The sequence below is a fragment of the Felis catus genome, chromosome B3 (genome assembly GCF_018350175.1).
Source record: "Felis catus isolate Fca126 chromosome B3, F.catus_Fca126_mat1.0, whole genome shotgun sequence".
In the NCBI taxonomy this organism is placed as follows: domain Eukaryota; kingdom Metazoa; phylum Chordata; class Mammalia; order Carnivora; family Felidae; genus Felis; species Felis catus.
In genome coordinates, this window is record NC_058373.1 from 95,897,716 (window position 1) to 95,906,327 (window position 8,612).

At 35.9% G+C, this 8,612-nt stretch overlaps 1 pseudogene; it reads right to left on the reverse strand.

Moving 5' to 3' along the window:
- Positions 1–2,274: 2,274 nt before the first annotated feature.
- LOC101087324 lies at positions 2,275–3,312 on the reverse strand (annotated as a pseudogene).
- Between the last annotated feature and the right edge of the window lie 5,300 nt (positions 3,313–8,612).

Here is an 8,612-nt window from a genome sequence, read left to right on the forward strand (position 1 = left end):
GGATCCAAAGCCAGCTCTGTGCTGACAGAAGAGAGCCCAATGCAGGGCTAGAACTCACCAATCAGGAGATCATGACCTGAGCTGAAGTCGATTGCTTAACCGACTAAGCCTCCCAAGGCACCCCTCTTGCATATTTTTAGTGTGTGAAAGATAGAATTAAAAAAAATCTTAATTTTATTTAGTTCAGGAATTTTCTGAGTGGGTGTAAAGATGTAGCTCTAAAAAAAAAAAAAGGGACTTGTTTTGCAGAAAGCAATTTCTCTCCCCCCATAATAATTTATGAAGAGGTAGACAGTAGTTTTCCAATGTTTACAAGTATCCTGAGGTTTAAATTGTAGATCTCTCCTATGGAAAAGATCTACTCGTGAGATCTCATGAAATCAACTCATGAGATGACGAGGCAGTCAGCAGTCTGTCTTAAATTACAGACAGGGCCAAACCACATTTACATGTGCATTACCTGCCCTGATACATTATTTTACTTTAATTTTTAAATTTTCATTTATTTTTGAGAGAGAGAGAGAGTGAGCCTGAGCAGAGAAGGGGCAGAAAGAGAGATGGAGACACAGAATCCAAAGCAGGCTCCAGGCTCTGGGCTATCAGCACAGAGCCTGATGTGGGACTCGAACTCATGAGCTGTGAGATCATGACCTGAGCTGAAGTCGGATGCTTAACAGACTGAGCCAACCAGGCGCCGCTGCTCTGATACATTATTTTAGAGCAACCCATTATATTCCCCACTAATCTTGACATTTCTTGGGCCATAGACAAGCTTTCTTCTATCTTCATGATGGAGCATTGTGTTAGAACAATTCTAAACTGGATAGCGTCTGGTTTTAGTCCATCTTCAGGGTACTTATCTCTTCCTTTTAAGCTCATTCCTCTAGCGATCTCCAACAATAGAACTGGAAAGTCCATCAAAAGCTTTAGAAAACACAAACGTATAACCTATCCAGGCAGTGAGAAGGGACACAGTCATTACAAACTCAAGGACAGATTTTCCATTCCTGCAAAGATGTGGAAATCACTATACAACTTCCTTTTGATTCAGTCCTCTATCATCTACCTTCCATTGCCTACTTACTACACATCTCTCTTCTAGATTAGTTGTCAATAATTTCAACAAAGAGTAGACAAAAATTCTCAGTGCCCTTGCTGCTAATTAAGCTTTGAAGGGGTGACTTTCAGTATTATTAAGTGATTCATTGCAATATCATTTAAAAGTTATTTACCTTTGCATGACTACTTCATAATTCAAACAAATGTCTCATTCTTACATTTTAAGGTTGGGTCTATGTGGTTGGAATGATTAAAAATATAAATAATGAAATAGATAATAAAATCCAAAGGACTTTTAACATCATTAATTTTTTTTTTAAATTAATGTTTGTTTATTTTTGAGAGAGACAGAGTGCAAGTGGGAGAGGGGCAGAGAGAGAGGGAGACACAGAATCCAAAGCAGGCTCCAGGCTCTGAGCTGTCAGCACAGAGCCCGATGTGGGGCTTGAACCCACAAACTGTGAGATCATGACCAGAGCTGAAGTCAGCCGCTTAACTGACTGAGCCACCCAGGTGCCCCAACATCATTAATTTTTAATTAAAAAAATTTTAAGTTCTAGAATTTTGGTAATAGATAAGCTACAAATAAATAGATGAGTCTGAAATAAATTTATGTACTCAAACATGATTAACAAACAGTAACAGTTTTCCAGTTTTCTTTATAATTATTTCTTTAATTTTTTTATGTGAAAGAAATGAAACATCACAGGTAAAGTCGAGGAGCTAATTTTTACCTGCCCTCCCTCCCCAAGAATTCACTTACCTTTTTCTGAATGGGAAATTGCTATTATATATTTGCTTTATTTTTTCAGTCCTTTCTAAATTTAACTTCATATAAACGAGTCCATGAAAATATAATAGCTGTGTGTGTTTATTTAATTTACTTAAAAGCCATTGTACCGTGAATTGTATGAAATTTCTTGTTTTTTTTTTTAAGACACTTTTATTCAGCGTCATGATCTATTACATTTAGCAATCAACAGCATGGGTGCCAAAAAAAAATCTACATTAAAACTCTTTGTTGGAATGCTTTACACTTTCCACAGAACAGAAACTAAAATAACCCGTTATACAAGTAGTCACAAATACAGTCCTTGAGTTTTTTGCCTGTACACATGAGTATTGTCTAAAACATGTCTGCTTTGTAGCAGCTAGGCCCTGTCACCACTGTGCTTGGCTGAATTCACAAATCTGTTGTAACCTATAGCTTCCCTGTCACTTCTCTGGCTCTCCTCTCTTGCTAAGCTTTGTTTCCTGGCAGTAATTAAAACCTTCTGCCACTGCATAGCTACTGCTGCTGTTGGAACCACCATAGCCACCTTGGTTTCTGGTTGGGCAAAGTATTGGCCTCTACCACCATAGGGGCCAGAGCTTCTGCCTCTAAAACTTCCTCCTTTCATAGGTCCAGAATTTGAAGATTGATTGTTGTAACTGCCAAAATAATTATAGCTTCTACCACCTCCAGAGTTGCTTCCATCATTACCAAATCCATTATAGCCATCCCCACTGCCACCATATTCACCACCACCTTTACTGCCACCAAAGTCACCTCACCCACTGAAGTTTCCTCCATGGCCAAAGTTGTCATTCCCACCAAAACCACCTCCACGACCACCACTGAAGTTCCCAGAACCACTTCAACCTCTTTGGTTGGAAGAAGCACTAGCCATCTTTTGTTTAGGTAAAGCTTTCCTTACTTCACAGTTGTGGCCATTCACAGTACGATATTTCTGAATGACAATCTTGTCTACAGAGTCATGGTTATCAAATGTTACAAAAGCAAAGCCTCTCTTTTTGCCACTTCCTTGGTCAGTCATGATTTCAATCACTTCAATTTTCCCATACTGTTCAAAATAATCTCTTAGGTGATGTTCTTCAGTGTCTTCTTTTTTTTTTTTTTTTCTTCAGTGTCTTCTTTAATGCCATCAACAAAAATCTTTTTCACGGTTAAGTGGGCACCAGGTCTTTGAGAATCTTCTTTCAAGACAGCCCTCTTTGGTTCTAGAACCCTTCCATCCACCTTGTGTGGCTTTGCATTCATGGCTGCATCCACCTCTTCCACAGAGGCCCAGGTGACAAACCCAAAGCCTCTGGAGAGCTTGGTGTTTGGATCTCTCATTACCACACAATCCATAAGTCTTCCCCACTGCTCAAAATGGCTCCTCAGACTCTCATCAATTGTTTCAAAGCTCAAACCTCCGATTAAAACTTCTGCAGCTGTTCAGGCTCTTTGGGAGACTCTGACTTAGACATGATGGCGGTGGGAGGGGAGACTTTCATGAAGCTTACTCGGTGGTGCCCACGGACAGAAAGGAAATTTTTTCTATATTTTATTTAGCAGAATATTTTTAAGATCCATCCAAGTTGATAAATATACATCTAACTTCTATATATTATTTTGTTTAACTCAATAATAATTTATTAATTGATTTTTCTAATGTAAACCTTTGACTTTTTCTCATTTTTCTCTATTATAAACAATTCTGCATTGACCTCAATCGTATTTGTGTTGTCATGAGGACATATCATCTTAAAGGACCCCAGGTTCCTTTCAGATTTATACCTAAGAGCAGTATTACTCAGCCTTTTGCTATTTCAAATCTATTAGATGATGTCAAGTTATTATTCAAAGTGGAGATCCTAATTTGCTCCTGAACCAGATCTAAGTAATATTTGAGGTTAAAAATTATAATATCATTTACATAAGAGTAGTTAGCGATTAGAAGGGGGCACAATCAAGACTTCTGGGTTGGGAAATATATTCTAGTCACTGGCCAGAGTGATAGTTTCCAGGTGTATTTATTTTGTGAAAATCAATTAACATGTACCCTTATGATTTATGAATTATTTCTTATTTTGATGTATTTTACATTGTGATTATATTTTATATTGGTTAATAAACCAATAGAAACATTGGAACTTGAAGGTGAGAAAACCCATGAAAAGTTCTTTTTTTTTTTTTTAAATGGATGAAACAGAAAAGAAGAAAGGGAAGAGATTTAAGGAATCAGTCCAGGAGGTGAAATATCAGAATAATTGAAATTCTAAAAAAGAGTACAGGAAAACTTGAGAAAATAGAATTGTTGAAGACATTACAGAAAGAGAAATGCCTGGATCTGAAAGAAGTGTCTTCAAATCAAGAGTGAACTCAGAGCCTTGTGTAATGAATGTGCATCTTGCGATATTAAAATTAAACAGACATTAAAGAGAACACCTGAAGGGGTCTATAATGAAATTTAAAGTACTAAAAATAAGTAAACTAAATCATGAACAAATAAAAACTAAACACAAATGGACTGGAGTAAGAATAGCATCAGACGTGTCATCAATAGCTCTGAACATTAGAGAACAGGGATTGATGCCTTTAACTATCAGTAAGAAAACAATTTTCTACCTACAAGTCCAAAATGAAACAATTAAATGTAAAGGAAGAATAAAGGCACTTTCAGTCATGTAATATTCACTAAATTTACCTTATAGGCACCTTTACTTAGGATTTGACTGGAGGATTTATTCCCAGCAAAATAAGACACTAAACCAAGAACAGTCTTTGGATCCAACCTAGAACACAATAAGAGAAGATCTAAAACCATATATAAACAGCAGCTTTTAAAATGTAATTGCAGGATGGGAATTTAGAACAGCCCAGACTTATGATAAAGATAATTAATAGATGGTGAAAATGGAAATTCACTTGAACTTGATGCAATGCATATTCTCTGTTGAATAATATGGGAGTTTAGAATTAGGGTCACACCAAACGCAATATGTTTATATTTTAACTTGGCACTACCTTAAAAAATCTTATTTATGAGGTCAAAATTATCTATATAATGTTATTAGTTTTAATCTTTTACAATCAGTCTCAGAAAACCGTGTTTAGTAGAAGAAGATATGAAAGTAAAGGTATTGGTGACAATACAGGAGATGAAGAAAATGTGAGAAGTGCAGGAAATGAGGAATATGCTAATGTTCTTATCTAATACTGTAGAGTCAAAAGATAGCGTTTGTGGTTTATAGAACAAAGAAATGTTTGAACTTACTTGAACTAGTAGAGGTAATTAGAAGAAGGAATATGGGTATCAGCATAACTATTAGGGGAGGTGGTAGTAGAGAGAGAGAGAATTCAATCTAAGTCCTGTCTTCTGTCATCAACATCTGCATCACAACTCCTATGCCCAGAAAAATATGTATCTTAATGTCTTCTTAAACTATTGCTTTTATTATAGTTTTATAAAACCTTTTTTTTAAACAAAAACTATTGTTTTTATTCCTGAGCCTCCACCTAGCTTCTGATGGTTGTTCTGCCATTGGCAGGATTCCATGGCTGATTCAATGTAGAGTCAGCTTTGTTCAGAGTTCTTCTTGGTTGATATGACCTCAGTTTGGGTCCCTCTGGCTGAAGTCTCTGAAACACAGCTATATCATGTAAGCTTCCAGTTAACTTGGCATACTCTGCCTAGGCTGGCATGTGGATTATTTGATTCTGGAGTCCTTATGGCAGGTTCATTACCTGCCCCTATTTAGCAGGGGGCTTGGAAAGCGAAACTTCAGACTCCATCTGCCTAAACAAGATTGTGCAATGTTAAGGTAGTATGGTGGGAGAGTGGCCTGCAGTCACTTGCCAGGGTTCTGGAGAGATCTGTGTTGGTATCCTGTTGCTGCTGTAACAAATTGCTGCATACTTAGTGGTTTAAAACAACACAGTTATTATCTTAAAATTCTAGTGGTCAGATGTCTGAAATATGTTCCACTTCACTAAAATCAGGGTGTCAGCTGGTTTAGATTTGTTCTGGAGGCTCTAAGGAGAATCTATTTTGTTATCTTTTTTTGCATTCTCTGCATTATTTAGCTCTTGGATCCTTAATCCATCTTCAAAACCAACAGAATAATATTTTCACATTTCTTGCTCTCTTCTTTCTGCCTCCACTTGTAAGGACCCTTATCATTACATTGGATTTACAAAGATAATCCAGGATAACCTCCCCATCTCAAAATTTAGTCACATCTACAAAGTCCCTTTTACCTTGTAAGGTAACATTTTTGCAGATTCCGGGGATTAGGGTAGGGATATCTTTGGGAGACCATTCTCCTTACTAAGGAACCAAGGCAAAAAGTCCATTCTGTCCTAAGTATCTCTATATTTCTAATGTAACTCCTTCCCAGGAAGCATAGTTGTCTGACAGCCTTGCTGTCTTGCCAACTCCTCAATGTCCCCTTCGGGGAGATTTCCCAAATGTCATTTGTTCCTTTTTTTTCCTGCCTTCACCATTACTGTCGAGCCCTTATGATAAACAGGCATATTTTTTATATGCATTTGGAGAACTTTATGTTGTCATGTTAAAGCAAAGGTAGGACAAGAAAGGTTAAATAAGGGTGCCTGGGTGGCTCAGTCAGTTAAGCATCAGACTCTTGATTTTTGGCTCAGGTCTCTGAGTTTGAGCCCCACATTAGGCTCCAAGATGGCAGTGTGGAGTCTGCTTGGGATTCTCTCTCCCATTCTCTCTGCCTCTCTCCTGCTTGCGCCTTCTCTCTCAAAATAAATAAATACCTCTTTTTAAAAAAGAAAAAGGTTAAATAAATTTAGAATATTTTTAAGGACAATTGCATGGCTCCCAAGATTAAAGTCTTTTTAGATAATCCTTTTGGCAGAAAGGAAGCTGATTTTTACTTTATTTTTTCTCTTTGTTATTTTTTCTGCAACAAATTCTCATCTTCTCTATGTTGGCTAGATGTCTCTCACTTAATAGGGAGAAGAAGGTCAGATACTCAAGAGGCAGCAAAAGAAATGTACAAAAATATCCAAATAGTAATGTGTTAGGAAGTCATTTCTATTATATAGTGAGTAGTAACAAATATGAAAAAAATTATTGATATCATGTTACTTATTAGAAGTGTCAAAAAACACCATGATTTAAATTCTCTAGAATTGTAGGGATCGGGAAAAGACCTTCTGTATTATTTGATTCTTTATATCTATATCTATATCTATATCTATATCTATATCTATATCTATATCTATATATATGATTTACATAGGAATAAAAATGTTGAAATAAAATCTTAATAAAATACTAGACTTTTTAAGAAATTGATCTGGAGAAAAGTGGAAGTTAACTCTCTTAGTTACAAATATTCAATAAAGGGAATGCTTGTACAAAGCAGAAAATGGTACTCCCTCTGGGTAAATGGAACACCATGGGATACACCTTAAGAAAACAGATGTCTTTATGCTAATTAATAAAATGTGCTACTTTCTCTGAGCAGATGCAGTCATACGCATGAGCTCATAGCTTGCCAAACAGAATTTGGGTTAGATTTCATCCCTCATGGGCCACCAGCTGGACATCTTCTAAAGTCTATAGTCAGCAAAATCATATGAGGCATTCCTGCATGGATAATTCAATTGTCCAATTTTCCCAGTTATATTACTACAAATTGGCAGAAAAATGCAATCTATGGAGCTTCAGAATTCAAACTATTGGTGCTTATATGCACTTCAGTTGAGTTTCAATATAAACACATTTATGATTTCATTGGCATCTATGCTGTTTTCAGAAGTTTCATTGTTGTACAGCCAACAGCAGCATTGCATTCTTTTTTCTTACCTCATAAAAGTCAGTTTTATGCCAAGAACAAAGCAGTCAGAGTAGCATATCCTTGTGCAAAGAGGTGGTCCCTTGTCTGTGGAGAATTTTTAAATAGTCAAATCATCTATAAGTCACTTTGCTTTATCTTACGACCATGAACTGGAGATTCTAAATAACATCCATGAGAAGATACTTCTCCCTGAAAAAAAATAATTTTTATTCAAATTATAAAGACAATTGCCTATAGTTACTATTGAATTTTAGTGGCATATATACAATATCAAAGTAGCTTGTTAAATTATCAGTTAATTTATTATCACTTTATTATGGTCTTATACTTTATTCTATTTTTTCATACTTACTTTCACTAAGAAACGTTGTATCCTATGTGAAAAGTAATATGGAGAATTCATACTTATACATATATTCAGTCGCAGGCATGCACAGATTCAGCTCTCTGCATTCATTTCCAGAGCACATTTGAAATTGTTCCAGTTTGATTCTAATACATTTTATATCTCCAACTCCTGTACTGCTACATTTCACTGACTTTAATTAGTAGTTTTGGAATTAAAAAAAAATAACTTTTAAGACAGAGAAAGAAACTGATATGCCAGTTCTATCACTCAATACAATCACTTAGAGATTTTATTTGTATTTAAAATTTTAAACAGTGAAAAAATACAAGCTGTAAGATATAACATTTTTGTTTAATATACACAAATTTTAGGTTATATGGAAACTTTTACTGAACTTGTTCCTAAACTGTGGTCATTAAAACCAGAGGGAAGTCTGATACATTAGGTAGGCTAATAGTGTAGATTTATACAGTTCTATGTGTAGGAAGGAAATAGTGACTCTCTGGAAAAGAACTGATTACAAGGGAAGAAAGAGTTGAGGTGTATAACCTGGGGTCAAGGCAGACTGGCAGAAAACAGTATTTGGATCCAACCTTATTAATAC